This window comes from Oxyura jamaicensis, chromosome 18 (assembly GCF_011077185.1).
Source record: "Oxyura jamaicensis isolate SHBP4307 breed ruddy duck chromosome 18, BPBGC_Ojam_1.0, whole genome shotgun sequence".
NCBI lineage: Eukaryota > Metazoa > Chordata > Aves > Anseriformes > Anatidae > Oxyura > Oxyura jamaicensis.
The window spans coordinates 9,482,408-9,500,144 of NC_048910.1; the positions used below are offsets into that span (position 1 = coordinate 9,482,408).

The 17,737-nt window shown below is 44.9% G+C and overlaps 1 protein-coding gene and 1 long non-coding RNA gene across 2 annotated transcripts in view; one reads left to right on the forward strand and one right to left on the reverse strand.

Moving 5' to 3' along the window:
- CACNG4 (calcium voltage-gated channel auxiliary subunit gamma 4) overlaps positions 1-17,737 on the reverse strand; it is a 40,993-nt gene that overhangs the window by 19,077 nt on the left and 4,179 nt on the right. The window lies entirely within an intron of this gene.
- On the forward strand, positions 2,654-6,463 carry LOC118175869. Its single transcript, XR_004755164.1, has 4 exons — positions 2,654-2,795; positions 4,578-4,874; positions 5,212-5,230; positions 5,301-6,463. It is a non-coding gene; the product is annotated as an uncharacterized LOC118175869 (long non-coding RNA).

The window sequence follows — 17,737 nt, forward strand, 5'->3', positions numbered from 1 at the left end:
GGTCTCACCTCTTACAATCACAGCATGTCTATAAAGCCTGTATCATGGCTCATCACTACCTGGGGGAGGAATTTAAGGAAATGGACATTCACCAAAGTCCCTGCTGAATTTATAATTTGAGACATAGTCAAGGTCACATCTGGGGAATAAATACTATTCTTGAACTAGATGAAGGGATGAAGGATGCACAGCATGTGTGTGATGTTTTGTCCCCTGTATCTTCTGCCACCTCAACTTTCAGACACGTAGAGCCTTGAGCGATTGTCTTCTCATTCTTAATTCATCCTTTTAGATCCTCTTAAGACATTTTTCAGGTTCTTTCAATTCATTTTGCAACGGACAAGGTTTTCAGTTGTCATACAGAGGTCCAAAATTAAAGAAACTGCTCTCCAGAATGAGGTCCCCAGCAATCCTTGGAGGGGGTGTTTTGGGTAAGGATGTACCTGAAAACTTCTGTAATGGGAAAACTCTCCAGATCTAGTCATTAGGAAAATGGTTCATGTTATTGATTCTTCTTGTGCTATCTCCTAATATAGCAGAAGCTTACAAGGCATCACATAATTACTTCTCTGCTTACTATCAGCAATTGTCTACTCTAACAGCAGTGAATATCTCTAACTTCGTGTCTGGAACTGAACTCTTCTGGCTCTTCTTTGCTCAGCTCTGTGGGAGCAGGTTGTTGACACACCACAAAGGTTTTTCATGGAAAAAAATGAGAAGATTACATTGGAAAGTAGTGATAAAGGAGCTCATTGGTTTAATGTTGGGAATTTGCAGAATATTTGGACACTCCTGGAATCAGATAATCTTGCCATGTCTCTTCAGTCCATGGAGATTTGTCATAAGATGACGGCATTTAGAAAAACATTTGGATATTGAAGAAGCAATAGACTTATTTCACTCCATAAATCACTTTAGATGAAGGCAATGCTTGCAATATGCCCGTCTTCACAATGCTGCGACCTTGAATTGGATGTGCATTCATTTTGGAGCATGTCTTCCTCGTTTCTATGCCAGCTTGTTGAGTTATACATAGAAGCAAAACCTCTAGAGATTGATCATGCACAATCAGTGATGCGGGACTGAAACAAGGCAGATGATGACAACGGGAATCTAAAGGTTAGGAGAAAGGGGTGTAACTGCTGGGTCCTGCTGATGGCTGGCTTTGGGAAACTCAAGGCAAAGGTTTCAAAACCATCTGCATGAGGTATTAGTGGAAAAGGCATGTAAGCAGCAGGAGAGTGGAGGGTGCAGCTGTGGCTGGGCCACCTCACATATGGGAGAGGGCAGGCTGATCCCACGGGGGGACCTTGTGAGGGGCAGGAAAATGATGACCAGCTCTGTGGGAATAAAGACCTGGGACAGGAGAGCGAGCTGAAAAAGGAGGAGAAGAAGGAGCGCTTTGGGGCAGAGTGGGCAGAAAGGGGGTGCTTTGCAGGGGAGGAGGAAAGGAAGAGGGGGAGATAGAGCTGAGGAGATGAGGAGGGTGGTGGGTGGCTGGAGGTGAGGAGAGGGCCTAGGAGGAGAGTGGGAGCTTGGCAGATTGGTGGTGCCTGCAGAGACAGGAACCATATGGTGACCTGGGTCCTCTCTGAGCGCTGCTCCACCTGCACTCGCCTCCCTGCGTGGCTCCGTGCGGGCACTGCCGAGGTTGGGGCTCGCAGTGCTGCCAGGAGGGACGGGCAGGCACAAAGCCAGGGCCTGATGAAAATTAAGAGCCTGAAACATAATTCCTGGGATTGTTTTAAATACTTACAGTTAACAAATGACCCAATAAATAAAAATGGAGATGGCTACCAAGTAGGTCTGTTTAAATGAACACAAGCAGAAGAGATTTGATTTGGATCCTGTGCCTGAAACTTTCTATTTCCTAATGCAAGTGAAACAGTGACAAATAAAAATGAGACTGCAAAAGCAGCATGACCTCTTAAAGCTTTAATTATTCATTAAAACTGTTTTCTCTTCTGCTGAGACTGAGCAACACATTTAAGTGGGTTTCTCTCAGGTTTGTGGAAGATGTAACTTCCTTGTTACACTGGCTAATAAATACCACTAAGCACGATGGCCCGACAACATCTGTAGAAACAGCATTTGGGAAAATGTGTTTAATGAATCAGAAGTGCCTTAATCTAGTCAGTCTTGAAAAGCAAAGCATATCATGCAAAATTACAATGCACTAAAGCACAGATGCATGAATATTTTATTGTTGAGAATTCTGAGTTTCCGTTCTTCCCTCCTTCAGTACTTCAGACTGTATTTTACTATGCTATGTCTCTACCTGCACTGGGGAAGGATAATGGTGGGAGTTCTGGGCAAGCCAATCTGAGCTCTGGGCAAGCCAATCTGGGATCTCAGACTGGATTTTTAACAATGTATTGGAAAGTCCCAGCCCTTATCAGCATCAGGCATGTCTCCCATTGTAACTGGAAATGCTTACACCTGTTTGTGTCCTAGGATGTCATGGAAGTGACTGAGAAGGATCACAGCTGGGAGGAGGAAACTGTTTTCCTTTTGCTGGGAAGAATTATCAACAGGCAGATGCCCCACATGCCTGGCCACAAGGCTGCTGTGCCATCAGCTTCTCCGTCTCCCTCCAGCACCTCAAAGGTATGGAGCATCCTCCAGAAACCACTAGGTAGGGCTGATTGTTAATTAGACTTGAATTTCTGAGCCTTGCACCTGTGAGAATTAGAGCCCGCCCTTTCACTACAGCATCCCAGGGACCATGTTTCCTCCTGAGATTTGAAAACAGGGGAGGACCAGCTTCTCACCACCTTGGCAAACCCTCCCAAGAGGTATGCAGCAGCTCTGGCCACCTGGGAACTGAGCCATGCTCAGGGAAAGATTTACACCTCCTCTCCCCTTCAGACGTCCATCTGGCATGATGCAGGGCTGAGCTGCACAGCAGCCATACAGGTACTCGGGGTCCCCGTGCTGAGCCCCCTGGCAGCTTCGTGTCACCCTCCCTGCAGTTGTCCTGGCAGAGAGGCGCAGGCAACCGAAGGGCAGTTTTCCAGCACTCACATCTCTTATCGGGGCCTCATTCTGGTTCTTACTCAATCTTTACAACTCAGTGATATGGTGCCAATGTATTTTTGCCAAGGAGACAAAAATATGTCTCTTCTTCCCACTCTTGCAGCCTGTGAGAAATCTCGGTTGTGTGCAAAGAGATGTAGATGTGTGTATAAACGTGTATTGGGGGGGGGGGGGGGGGGTAAAGTTTCAGGTAATTTATTTTCCCATTGAAAGCTTGCCTTGCAGCCAGGGAAGAACTGTTTTCCTCGTGTGTAAATTTGGGTAAAAAAGCTTACTTCGAGCTGAGCAGAAATGGCAGCAGGTGCAATGGAATTGGGAGGCTGAAACTTCATCTTCCAATCAGCAAACCTTTAACTGCTCCATGTCTCATTCTCCTTTCTAGGATGTAAGCATGATGGTTTATAAATAATTTGGGGATTTCTGGGCCAAAGAGCCCTATATTAGCAAAGATGTCTAATAGTAGACAAAGAAGAGAGGCATAATCCTTTCAAGGTAGGGCTCTCTCTCTTCAAAAAGTGCTTGAATATCCCCAGGGACCAGAGACATCCCAGGTATTTAACATGTTAATACAAATTAGCTTTTAATTAATCAGGACTCCCTGACACAGCCATGGTTTGGGGTTCTGGCTTTGCCCTCTGGATGGTTTGGGCACTTTTAAAGCACTTGGCATGAAGAGGGGTGATAGGAGGCTTTTTCTGAAGCTCCACAACAACTTTGCAAACTACATGCTCCAGAAAGGTTTTTTTTCCTCTTTCCCCTCCCTTTTCCCCCAAGCCTTGCATGACTTCAAGGCATCAAATGTTAATGAAAGTTTGCCAGGCTTCAAGGTCTGTGAAATGGAAGTTAAAAATTCTGCGCCATAGGATGGCTCTGAAAACACTCGGCGTGTCGAATTATCAGCTCCAGCAGCTCTCCTGCATGCAGTGCTGCCAACGCATCAGGTCTTTCTCTCCTAAGCTCTCAGAGACTCGTCCTGGTGATTAGAGATCACTAATGAGCCACGGAGCGGATTCGCCAGGCTGTGGGCCTGCAAAGCCTCCTGGAGGGTGAGGATCTGGGGGTGTAATTTAACTCTAAAGCCAGCGAGCCCCTGGGGACACATACCATCCAGGTGATTCCCAAAGTGACAGCCATCCCCTAGGATGGGCCCCAAACCCTGGCCCTGTAGGTTTGTAGGGTCAGATGCCATCTCAGTCTGGGTCTGGCTCCTGAGCTCGGCCCTTTGCTGTCGTTTATTGCGCAGGGCACCTGGGTTTGTAAGCTGGGCTTCTACTTTTTAGGCACAGCAATGCCTACATCTCTCTGGGGATCTGCTCTGAAGCCCTGTGGAGCAGAGGAGCCGTGCTGCCTGGAGATGTGAATGCTCTGCCGCACACAGTGCCGTGTGCCTCGGGCGATCTGAGCTTATGCGTCCTGCGACCCGGAGAATTTCTTGCTCTGCAGGTGTAACTCCCCTGGCTTCCCACTGTCCCCTTGCAGTTTAAAGGTACTTTTTTTTTTTTTTTCCTTTTTTTTTTTTTTTTTTCCTTTTTCCCTAGCAGTGCTCTTGCAGGTGGAAACCTGGGAGCTGCTTTCCCCCGGTGCTGCCTCCTTTCCAGCAAGGTGCTTTCTCCCCGCGGAGCAAACGATGCTCCGGAGCGCAGCGATCTGGATCGTGACTTCAAGCGCGATCCTGACTGCGTGGCAGTGCCTGAACCGTTCCCATCACAGGAGAAGCCACGGGGGGCTGTGACTCAGCCATGCCTGAGTCACGCGTCCCCATCCCGCCGTGCTCCCGGGGGACCGTGCTTCACCCCCACCTGTGCCTCTGTCGGCGATGAACCACGGCTCAGGCCTTGGTGAGGTGGATGGGCCTCAGACTGTGGCCATTCCCTGCTGGTCTATGCTGGGGTTGGGGACGGGGACAGCAGGAGCACGTCCCTGGGCTGTGGCACCGCACCCACGGGGGGATTTGGAGCAGGAGTGTGCACAATTTTGGCAGGGACAGGCTGCCCAGTCATGCACCAGCCCCGTGTAAGTGCAATTTGAGCCAGGCGCGGGCTGCTGTTTCCCAGCAAGTCACTAGAAATAATTAATGTACACGTGAGTTAAAATTCTGCTTAAAAATCACTCCCTGCCTTCAAAGGTAAAACCTGCAATACTTGCAGTTGATGATAGTGAGTTTCATTTTCCTAGGCTCTTGCCAGCTGCTAAGGTAAGCTTAGATCCTCCTCCAGCATTTCCTTGCCGTAAGGATCTTTCCTCAAGCAAATCTCTGTGCCCAGAGCTGGCAGCAGCGGCTGCACGTGTGAGTGCTGTGAAGAGCCTGCCCCTTGGATCAGCCAGGTAAAGTCCTGTCCCAAACCCTGAGACGTGTGGCATTTCTTAAATAAAAGTAATAAATGTTCTCCTCTGAAGGATTTTGAAATAAATTTGTAAATACTGAATTAATTCAGCCTGTCAGCATGAAATGAGGTTTTGGAAAGCTAAAAGGTGCAGGTTTGTGCGCATTAACTGTGTGAGCTAAAGCACAAAAGGAAAATGCATTTTCATCCTTATGAGGTTCTGTAAATTGTATTCTATTCTTAGGAGAGTAAACATAATGTTTAAAAAAAAAAATCTAATAATTTAAACCTTGCAGGAAAAGTTGCAGGAGCAATAGGAACCTCTGAAATGATAAATGTATGAATTTATTCTACTGCCACTGTGGGGTTTTAAATTAGTTTTATTTTTCTCTTATTTCTTCTGGTTGACAAGTTGTGTGGTGTTGCTATCCAGTTATAATATTTCTAGGTAAGAAAATCTTGAAGGTCAAAAATTCTGTTCTTAGTTATTCTTGTATAAGGTAATGTTCTTGTGTCGGTGACAATGCGGAATGATCTCATGTCGCCATGGGTACCTGAATCATGCAGAAATCTGTCTAACAGCAGAGTTCTTCATGATTATGCCCTCCCCTTATTTTCTTGTAAACAACAAAAAAATAGATATCTATAAGAAAAGCTTCTTGTCTGACACAAATGGACTGGAAGAAATGCTCGTCTTAAGAAAACACATCGTGCCAGTGGTTCAATGGACTGCACCCAAGCATAATTCTGGGCAATGAATTAATTTGTGCTCTGCTGCAACCAGAGAGATTTTTGCCACTAATGCTCCAAAGTGCAACCTGAGTTCATCGCGTTATTAGCGTGAGTTGTAACGGCTGTGCATAGACATTAAAACTGCCAAATTTCAAACAGGCAGCTCTGTCCCCATGGCAGCTTTGACAGAGGGGATGTGAAGCAATCTCAGCTGCAGATGTAAAAGGACCAGCAGCAGGAAACTGGAAAACTGTTGAATTCCAGATTATGGGGGAGAAGTGAGAGCAGCATCTGCCCACAGCTGATCCTAGAAGGGACACGGCAGGGAAGCACAGAAGCACAGTGAAATTCGTGTGTGGGGGGGGGGGGAGGGCGGAGTGGAAAAAAAGAAGCCTTAATTATGCCTTCCAATTTTTCTGCAGGTTCAGTTCAGTGCTCCGATACCTGCTGGATGTGTCTTTCCTTGATAGCTTTGTAACATCTAAAGGGAAGAAAAGAAGATGAAGAGGAAGCAAAGTATATGGGTCTTGATCGTGACAGGGCTACAGCTCTCTGGATGTTAGCTCTTCCATGTGCTGTAGCAGGCAAGTTTTTGGTCTCTATTAGATCACGTTTTGAGTCAATGGATCATGTACATGAAAGACCTGGAGCAACAGCTTCTAGAGGGTGACAACAGGGTTGTGGATCAAAACTTGTGCCCTTCTTTATCGGTGGAAGAGAGTCAAGTTTAAATTTGTGACTTTTTCCTGAAAGTCTTCATGCAATCTTATTTTGAAGGGGGAAAAAAAGCAGACTCTCCAGGAAGAAGGATCAAGCAGTGTAGGCTGTGCGTTTTTCTCGATAGCAGGAATTCCTTTTTACTAAAACGTTTCTGACTCCAGTGGTGTGTATCAGCCAGGTAAACCAGAGCCCTCAGCTGGAAGGCTTGGGCCTGCAGTTTCTGGGAGCAGGTCTGTGTGGTGGAAATCAGATAAACCAGCTTGCGCACACTGCCTCGCTGTGAGTTAGGACCGTCCTTGCATTTCGCTGTTGTACAATCAATGTGCAGAATAAAATCCTTTCTTTTACAGAGTCGGGGGCTTAATTCAACCCTGGCATAAATGGGCAGCTAACAATGGGCCAAGCTCAGCTTGGATGTTGCTCTAGTTAATTAAAAAGAGTAGCATCGGGGGCTGAACTTGGCATGCAGTGTTTAAGTGACTGGCTTCAGAGGCAGGGAAGAAAAAGCCTTGCTTAGCTCTCTGCAGCCCGCTCTTCAAATGCAAATTAACCTGTCAACATCTGCATGCAGCCACCCAGGACAGCTGCGGAAAGGAGCTCCCAGCACCCAGGAGAAGGGCTGGAAATGTTTAGTTCCAAACAGCTATTTTCTAAAATAATTTCTAGTAAATAAGAATACATTTGAAGTGGTAAACGGAGCATCTGCTACATGCAACGAATGGAGGACAGCATGTGAAAAGAAGCATATGTCAAGTATGCACTTCAGATGCATTGACTGCTTGCCTCCAAAACAGAGAGAGCTTAACCATATTTGCAGCAAACACGGAGTAAAAATTACTGCTGCAACCAAAAGAAGAGCCTCAATAACTGCAGAATTCTGCCTTGCTGGAGGAGAGAATCTCACTGTAGTGCAGCCGCTGCCAGGAGTCTTTTTGCGAGAGACACAGCAGGAATGCCAAACCCAGGCGGCTTTTGTTTGGAGCAAACAGCATCCCTTTACCCGTACGTTTAGAAACCCGGCAAACCAAGCCAGGGCTGGAGCCCAATCACACCAGATTTGGCTCACAGAAGATAAGAAAACAGCCCCGTGCTTTTTCAAAGCCTCTTATATGGCAGAGGAGACTGACATCCTTACTCCGACTGATTCAGCAGCGTCTTCAGCAGGAAGGGAGCTCTGTGTCGTGGGCAGGGGTGTGCTCGTGGAGCAGCCCGTGCCTGCAACACACAGCAACCCAGGGCAACGGCATTTCAGTAGCTCCTCGAGCCCCATATCCTCAGGCAAAATCTTCACTGTCTTCACTGAAGCTCTTGCTTACAAAACAAATACAGGGAAAGGCCCTGCTAGCAGGCAAGAGAAGGAAAGGCTGGATTTCAGCTTGAAAAGGTGCAACTTTTCTTTAGGAAGCAGCGTGCAGAGAGATCTCACTCTTTCTTTCAGCATAACAGGCCATAGAGAGCCCTGCTTAGCTGGCTGGCACCTCCTTTTAGTGAGGGGAATCTCCCCACCAAGCCTGGGGCGTGCTGCTATCTCCTAGCTCCCTTTCGGAGAGATGGAAACCAGAGGGGAAACAAACCATGAGCAGCTTCTGCAGAAGCCACGTTGCTACGATGATGTGGTATAATTAAACAGGAGTCAGAAACCCCACCTTCATAAAAACCCACACGAAGGAGCTTGTGCCAACACTTCTACTCATCTGGGGGTTTTTAGCCTGAATCAGAGCTGAGCAAATAATGAAGATATTTGACAGCATGGGTCTTCATCCTGATCACCTCAGCGTACCGTGGCGTCTTACGAATGAACACAAACCAAGGGATGGACAGCGGAAATGGAAGAGAATCACCTCTGGAAAATCTGGAAACCCAACAGACACAACTGCTGCTCCCAGGGAGAAACTCAGGACTCAGACAGCGCTTCCTGCCCATCAGCAGCTCCTTCATCTCTTTGCTGGGTTTTGCTTCGATATTTCCAACTCCCAACCCTGGGAGCTGCAATTACAGAAATGAAAACCCTCTGCTGTAGCTGTGGTGAACGGCCACGGCCCAGCAGTGGAGCCAGGCTCTTAATCCCCTCGGCCTGCGGAGCGGCACAGTGCGCAGCCCAGTGCGTGTCCACCATGGCAACAGTGGAGGAGCTCCAAGAATTCGATTTTCACTGTGCCCCTGGGCCTTGCCTTGACATCTTCATTGTTCCGCTGTGAAATAAAGAAGTAACACTCCAAGGGTAGCGTAAAGGCAGTGCAAAATATGGAGAGCTATAGAACGGGGTTACCTAATGGTTAATTTAGGAAGGAACACAGCATTAAAAAGGTATGAGGGTGGCTACATATTGATGCCGTATAAATATTTAAAGGGATGCCTCTCGTAAGGGCAGCGTTCCAAGCTACACCTAAAATAACGTGTGCAAAGGAAAATTAAAAGAATATTTCACCATTTGGACTTGTTTATCTGCCTCTGAAAGGCTTTTTCAGTCCAGCTACTAAACATTAGTATGGGAAAGGACATCAGGCAAAACTCATTTTTGGTGTAATTCTCCCAAAGTCAGCAGAGTTAAACTGAAGATGATTTTCCTGGCCTTTTAAATAGAGTGTAATTTTCTCCATGGTTAGTTATTAAATGCTATTGAGAGAGATTGCTGCTGCTGTTGGAAAGGTTTTCTGGAGAGGTCACCCTGTCCCATGTGAATAACACCAGTAGGTTTGCAGTTGTTACGACAGAAGAGTCCCTAGGGGCTCTGACCACACCACACACTGCTGCCCGACCCAAAGCTAAGCCCGTATGTCTGCTGGGAGCTGAGCTACTCCAGCTGGCATTCACACCAACACTGCAAGAACTCTGCCCATCGAAATTGCTTTAAACTTTGGAGGGAGCATTGCAAAGGACAGACAAGTGGATGTTAGGGCTGCTCCATTAGAGAGGAAATATTCTCTAAGCATATTTTGTGAGGCTCTCCTGCTGTATGTTGCCATTTGGGGGCTGTTTAGGTTTGCATCCCTTTCACCAGCTACCCTATGCACTGGTCAAGAAAGGCATTCCCTGTGCTTATTTTGGACTCCAGTTCCTGTCACCTTGTCTGCACGTGGACCAATGTGAAGGGTGCAAGAATGCCCACCCAAGCACTGACTGCATGTCCTCAAGACGTGACAGACATTATCAGAATGGCAAGTCCTAGACCAAAAGGTCCTTATTTCTTACCAAGGAACCAAATTACACAGATGAGCAGGAGCCAAGCTGTATTAACCCCCCCCCACAAGGTGACGTAGGCAGCTCCCCACCCAGCACACACATTTCCAGAGTTGCTCTTTGAAGGCACCTGGGTTTTCTTCTTGCCTACATGGGTTGCACAGCCGACTGCCTGGAAGAAATCAGCAGCACAGTTTCAGGCAGCACAGCGCTGAACTTTGCGTCTTGCATCATCAAGATAAATCTCAGCTAAACACGGGCCAAATCCAGAGAATTATTTAACCATTTTACAAAAAGCCTAGCTAGAAAGACTCTTGGGATGCTAACAGGGGACCTCATAATTTATGTATGTAGTAACTTCCCACTGGTAAAATTAAAATGCAAAATAGTATCGCTAAACAAAATTGTCAAGCTCTGTTCCTTGGGATAGTTAAAAATTAACTGGGCAAAGCATATAGCAAAGGACCTATTCTTACACTTCTAGCTCTTTGGGCTAGATTGTAGGTATTTTCTCTCTCTCTTCACGGCTACAATGCTCAGCTCCAAGAAAGGATTTGTCTGTGTAATACAGCGAGGCTCAGCAATAATTACCCATTGTGCTATGTGATGAGCCATCCTTTTGGTTCTTCAGTAACCCGTGCACCTGGACTTTAACTAAAACCAAATAATATGCACAGAAAACATTTTTATGTAAGAGGAGGTGAACATCACTAAAAATCAGAGAGCCTTTGTATGGCATGCCAAACTGCTGAAGCGAAAAAATGTCTTCAGTGAAAGGGCTCAGATGTGAGCATGTTTCAGTGCACAGCTCCAGGAAAAAACTCTGATAATAAATGTGAGCTTGTTATCGTTGCTTTTCAGTGGGAAGTAAAGCCGGAAGCAGGGTCGTGCTGGCTAATTGAAGCTTACATTTTCATTCAAGCACTGCATTTTAATTATAAACTGGTGACACAAGTGTCACTTAGTTCTTATCCTGTTTTAAGCGTGCATATGTATAAGAAATATTTTCAGTTATTAATTTATTCTTGTGATCCTGTTCATTATCCTACATTATGTCTATCAGGCACGTGTCTAATGACATGTTTGATGCACGCTAATTCTTATGCCTCTTTTAATACAGGCCTTACATACACATTTTAGGCTGAACACGGTGCCAGTTGGCCACCAAAACAGGTGCACATTAATGCTATAAAATCAGCATTAATAGCTGCAGACCCATATTCTGGCCAGCTGCAACCACTTGCTCAGCCCTCCCGGGGCATGGCAGCCCTGCCAGAACCAGGGATAACCTGTGGGAGCGGCTGCAGCCAGCGCCGCAGCCTGGAGATGCCGGCGGCGTGGTCCTGGCCAGCAGGGTCTGGCCCTGATCCCAAACCACACGCCCGTGGCGCAGCTCCTGTGTCAGAGCCTCCTCCCAGCCTGCAAAGTGGAGCAAGTATTGGCTTTGAGGGGACGGAGCCCTGGTGCGACTCCGAATGTGGGTGGAAAATGTCTGGCCCATTTTTCCTTCTCTGTGGGGTTTTGTTGCTGCGTCCAAAGACTGTCTTCAGCTTGAACGCTGCCATTTATATACAGAAATTAAAATAAAGTAAGGAAAAGGTCATCGGGAATTGGCTACCAAGAGGCACAAACTAAGTCATTAAAAAAACAGACCAGGACTACAAGTAAAAACAAGGGGAATATTCCTAGAAGGCAAATTATGAACGTAAACCTCTTTCAAAGCTACTGGATGGAATGGGATAGCTGCTTTTTTTTTCCTCCTAATTTTCTACCAAACTATAAAGAGGATTCTATTTTAATAAGCACTACCATAACGGGACATTGTAAATGAGAGGTTTGAATGGCTATAAGTAGAAGCGATGCTGTGAAAGCTGCACCTTGCATTATCCCTAAATACTACATGCTTTATTTCAGGGCTTGCATCTTTAAGGATCCCAAAGCACCTCCCAGACTGTCTGCACTTTCCAGTGCTAAAGGCAAGGACGAGAGTACAGCAAAATGTGCACAGCAAAGGAGAAACACACACCAACCTCCGAAGTAAACCTTCAATCTACTGAGGAAAACCGCAGGATGTTTAATCTCATCATTAGCAGACAGCAGCACAGCCTTGGATAAATATTTTTGGAGCCCCCTAAGTAACTTAAAAACCAAAATCCTATTGACTCCCAACGCAACGTAAGCTTCAAAGACAAACCTTTGCTGGAAATATGAAGAGAGTTCATAAGCCGCACTCTGAAAAGATTCCCCGTCATCTCAAAGGATCTTTTGTTGACAGACAAAACCGTGTTTTCACAGCGGGCAGAGCTGGGAGGACGCGGAGCAGCTCTGAGCCAAACGCGGGGCAGGCAGCTCCGAAGGCTGAGCCAGCGGGCTCAGCCCCTTGCCAGGTTCACTGGCTTGGGCTCAGCACATGCACACGTAGAGGGGCTTTGGGGATTGGATTTTTTTTTTTTTAAAAAAAAAAAAAAGGCAAAAAAGAAGCATGGCAGTTCTTAGAAAAAAATTATCTAGTGCACTGATAATAGCCATCACTGATGGCTCAGTAAGCCATAAGATAGGTATATGCAATAAGTTGTATTTTAGATTTGATTATATTTAGGCAATGTACCTCTGGCAAGATCCTATTTCAAGTCATAATTGTGACATGTCATGGTTCCTTTTTAATGCCTTGCAGCAACAATAGATAAGCTATGCCTCTAGGAAGCAAGTAACACACAATAACAATCCCAGCATTATTGAATGCTATACTTTTGGACAGGCGAAAATTTTCAGTCATCCATATTCTACACCAAATGGCATTATTTAAAACACGTAAATGGGAGCAAACTGATCTGAAACCTCTGGCGCAGAACTGGCAGAAGCTTAAAACAGTTATTAGCTAATCGAAAAAATAAAAATAAAAAATAAAAAAATAAAAACACCCTGGCAGCTAAATGCAAGTGGCAATTCCTCGCTGACCTGGGTACCCCTCGAGTCGGACGGGGATGCTTGTCGCCTCCGAATATCTTTGAAATATTTGGCAGCAGTGAGCTAATGGGACTGGTTGAGTGAGAAGCATTCAAAGGGCAGAACTAAGTGGCACAATTCCAAAACAGCAATTAAAAGGGGGAATGCTTGGAAAAGAACAATAAAAGAGGTTAATTCATATCAGTGGCTGGCAATCTGTGCAGGAAATCCTGTCATTCCAATAATGCGCTTCGACTTTGCCCACCTCTCCGTATTATGACAGCGTGCCTGTAACATGGTGCTCCTTCACATGCCACGGCTGACAAAAAGGGCTCAGCTCTGCTGAAGAAGAACTGACCACGCTGCCACTAAGTTCTCCAAGCAGGAGCCTCGTAAACACACGGGAAATGAAGTCAGACAGGGAGAGAAGAGAGAACCCCAGTCTCTTCCTTTTTGACAAATAAATAAATAAAAATGTATGATCATATATTTATTTTCATTGGCAGGAAGGCACATTGATGCTTAAGAGTTAAAGAAATTGAAAATCCTGGGTTTCTACCTGGGGCATTATCTACCAATTTTCTAAAGGCAGACTCTTGCGCTGTTGTTGAAAAGCTAATTTAGAAGGTGCCTTTTTAACAGAAGGAAAAGTTAAAACATTTCAGCAAGGAGGGGGAAAAAGAGAAAGAGAACAAAGATGTTCAGACTGCTGGATGCCACAGGAAGGAGGAGGAAGAAGGGCTGGACTATCTGCCAGGCTACATCAAGAACCGCTTCAATGATTTCACTGCATTTGACCCACAGCTTGCAACAACTGGCAAAAATGCCCCCAGATTTAAAGGGAAATCTAGCTGAAGTCTGGCTGGGCCAGGCCATCCATCCTGCAGGCAGCTTGCCCTGAGGCCTGCTATTTTGAGGGAATAGAGAGGCCACACATCATTAATATTATAATAAATCCCAATATAGGGAGAGTCACAGCCTCAAGTTTTGCTCTCGTTCCTGGCACCTCTGTGTGCCCCTCCACACAGCAAACCACCACTCTGAAAGAACAAACACAAGCCAAAGGCCAGGAAAGAGCCAACTTCCACTCTAGAATATTTAAGGTAAAATAAACTGATGCACTTTTGGAGTGAAGACAAATAAATAAAGGCAGTAACGATCTGGGAGCAGAAGAGGGAGGACAAACTACATTGTAATTTAGCTGATCAAAATATGCCGAAGAAGTGAGACACTTCAGTGCAAGGCAGAAAATAGAGAGGAGCCCTGCATGGCATTAGAGCTGTCTACAGCAAACAACCTTTTGTTCTGAAGTCATAAATGTGTAGCAGCCTCTCAGACATATGGGCAGTTGTGCATTTATCCTGTTTATTTTACTACTCCTGTGCATCCTGCCTTGCCATCTGTTGGTAAGAATTTGGATGCTGAACCGTAAGTGTGCGACATAATAAATACCAGTAAACAGAAATCCAAAATGAAGATAAGCACAAAGTAATGTTTTGAAGCAGGACCAGTTTTTCAGGGTGACAAAAACGTTAGAAAGTATGATTTATTGCCTGAGATGATTCTTGGCTCGGAAAAGATGGAGCAGCAGGAAAAGGTCCAATTGAAGGGACAGATCTACGATCCCTCCTCTTATATTGGCTTGCTATTGGCATAATTCCACCAGCTTCCTAGAAAGCAGTTTAAATTGACGTAGGTGGAAAACCAGACTTAATCCTGTCCCTCAAGGAAGACATGCTTAAACAAAATGTTGCATGTATAAAACATAAGTTGCAAGCAAAACGCTTCAAAACCAGTTAAACTAGAGCTCACACGCCTTTTCTGAGCTGGGCGGCCCTACCACCATGTCCCAGTTTCACCACATCATCTTTTCCCTTTTATTATGAATATGGGAGGAAAGCGGATGGGAAGAAGGCAGTCATCCTTCCCAGTCAGGGACAGAAAGCTAAAGCGACTGGCCCCAAATCACGCAGGAAATGCAGCAAAGCCCAGCCTCCTCCTCCCTCTCCATTTCCATTTCTGGGATGCAGAAGTCACCGCTCAGCTCCTTCACACACAAACCACACAGCCACCAACTCAATATCTGGGTGCGCAGAGGTATTAATAACAGACTTCAAATTACACCGAGTACATAAGGGCTTTGACTGCGTCAAAAGAATTAAAAAAAGGAGATGAACACGCTAGCCTCTCCTCCTGATATTTTTCCTCTTTTCTTCTGTTTCTGTAAAGACATACGGAGCTACAGAATGGAGGTACCACATATGCACTGTTTCTCCCCCAGCTTTTTGAGGAGGTTCACGTGTTTTGCACCTGGCAAGACCGTGACCAAAATTACAGCTTCAACAGCATGATCTGAGCAGAAGCACTGTGGGCTGACACCACGAATGTGACAGCATCCACCGGAGAAACAATTACTGTGTTGGAATTTTATGGGAACAAAACCACATTGTCACATTTGCCTCTTTCACCAGTTGACACTAGAGAGGGCCAGCAGAGCTGCCAGGTGGCAGGGCAAGCCCTGAAGGGGTGCAATGGCCATGAGCTCCTGCCACTATCTAAAATAAGTAATAAAAGCCCACGGCAGAGGGGTCAGTTAAAGATAATGGCAGCTGGAAGAAGCCCAAAGATTACATTACGTTACATTGCAAAGGTCACTGAGAACCCCAAAATGACTTACTATGGCTCTGACAGATGCTACCACAAATGCCATCTGCCAGCCAGATGCAACACGCAGTATGATTACACACAGAGTAAAAAAAGTAGCTACAGTGCACCACAGCCACAGGTATCCAACGCACATAGCCCAGCGCATCCGTGACTCTTTGCACATGACATTTCTGAAACTTAGGTAAAGCGACTATTATCCACATTACATCTTGCACAGATGAGAAAGCTTTACAGCTGGATTACAAATACGCTTTCCTGGGTTTACAGCCTTCAGGGAGTATCACTAATGCACAGAAAGTCTTTGGGTTCCAAAGACTTTTAGCATTGGGCTAGCTGGCACGCTGAGAGCCACAGAAAAAACCCCAACCCTTGTGTAGCCTGATAGCTCCCTACTGGCTATATAGTAGATCAAGTTCAAGAAAGCAAATTAATTCATTAAAGTGACATATATTCAGTCAATTAGCTTTAGCTCTCTGTTTCATACAGTGTCTCAGGAAGAATGGATGTTTTGTTACATCAAGACAGTCATCTGAGATCCTCTGTTACAAATGTTCAAAGAGGTGTAATTAGGAGATGTGTTGTATTTTTTTGAAGAAGAGAATAGCTAATCCCTTAATCCATCGTCTGCTGACAGTTCCTCCAGCAGAAAATTTCTCAGTATTTTACAATATGTTTTACTACGGACAATATTTTAGAGAGATTGAGCTCTGTTTCCCTAAAGATTGCTCCAAACTCAGAAGCTCTCTCCAGCAAATGGAACACAACAGAAAGAAATTAACCTAAAAAGGCTGTCAAGAATCACTCAATCACTTTCTGACAAAACCCCACTGCTTCAAACACTGTTGAAAAGATGTCGGTGGAGCTCTAAGAATTGCATTTAAAAACAATCAGTGCAGCACGAGCACTTTCTCAGCAGCATGTGTTTTACCAAGGAAACAGAGATGGTACAAGCAGAGAAAGAACGAAAACACGGGCTGAAGCTCAGAAGAGTCCTTCTCTAATGTGTTTAAATTTGTTTTGAAAGATTTTTAGAAAGCAGTTCACCTTTTGGGACCTATGAAGCACATGCAATACATATATATATATATATAACAGGCAGTACATATATATATATATATACGTATATATGTATATATATATTCCAAGAAACAGGCTCTGGCATACACAGAACGAGTTTCCATGGCAGAGACACCCATTTGTGTATTCTCCACGTGCAGTCACTATGTTTCATAGTGTGAACACAGGCTCGTACGCCTGCAAAGCCTGAGAAGCCCAACCACCTTTGTGCCTGTGGATATAATCTCAAGGCTCTTGCCTGATATTAAAGTGATACAAAATTTGCTCATGGACATGTGCAACTTTGGAAATAGCATTTGAATATAAAGCCTGCATTGTATTTAGTTTATTATAAGCAGTGGTGATGCTACGACTTCCTCACTTTGCTTTGAGAATACTAAAGAATATTCATTCTTTTTGGATGAACCATGAATTTGTAGTACTGATGGATGGCAGGCTTCCTTTATTTGCTTGCCTCAAACATTTGTATAAGCATTTTTATTTTGTTTTCAAGAGTATCCATGGAAGCAGAGCATGCGCGTGCCACAGTCCCTGTGTTTGTGCACCTTCATCCAAGCCAGAAGACTTGCAAGTAATTGTGCAAATGTGCATTTGTGCAAGTTTTCAAGTTATAAAAGATTCACCAAATCCTTCCTCCTGATTATAGATGTTTCAGCTACCCAGACAGGAAGGACAAATAGTTCCATGTGAACTAAATGTCCAATCTCACTACTTAAAAATAAACGGCAAACAGGGAATACTGAATGCAGTAGACACAATGGGTTCAAAGCAATTCATATTCTGAAGTGTTTAATAAAATACTCTTTGAATAAATTTAAATTACAAGTACATTACTTGATTTCATATCTAGATGTCACAGGGCCTGCAGAGCTCTCTGTTTGAGCAGTCCTATTAACTTCAGCATGATTGTTCATGAAGATAAGCAGTTTCAGTGGATAAAGTGGTGCTTTAAAATCTTTTTTTTTTTTTTTTTTTTTTTTTTTTTTTTTGTTTAAATAATAAAATTTAAAACACAATATAAGTATTAGTATGAGGGTGTTACATTATTCTGGTTG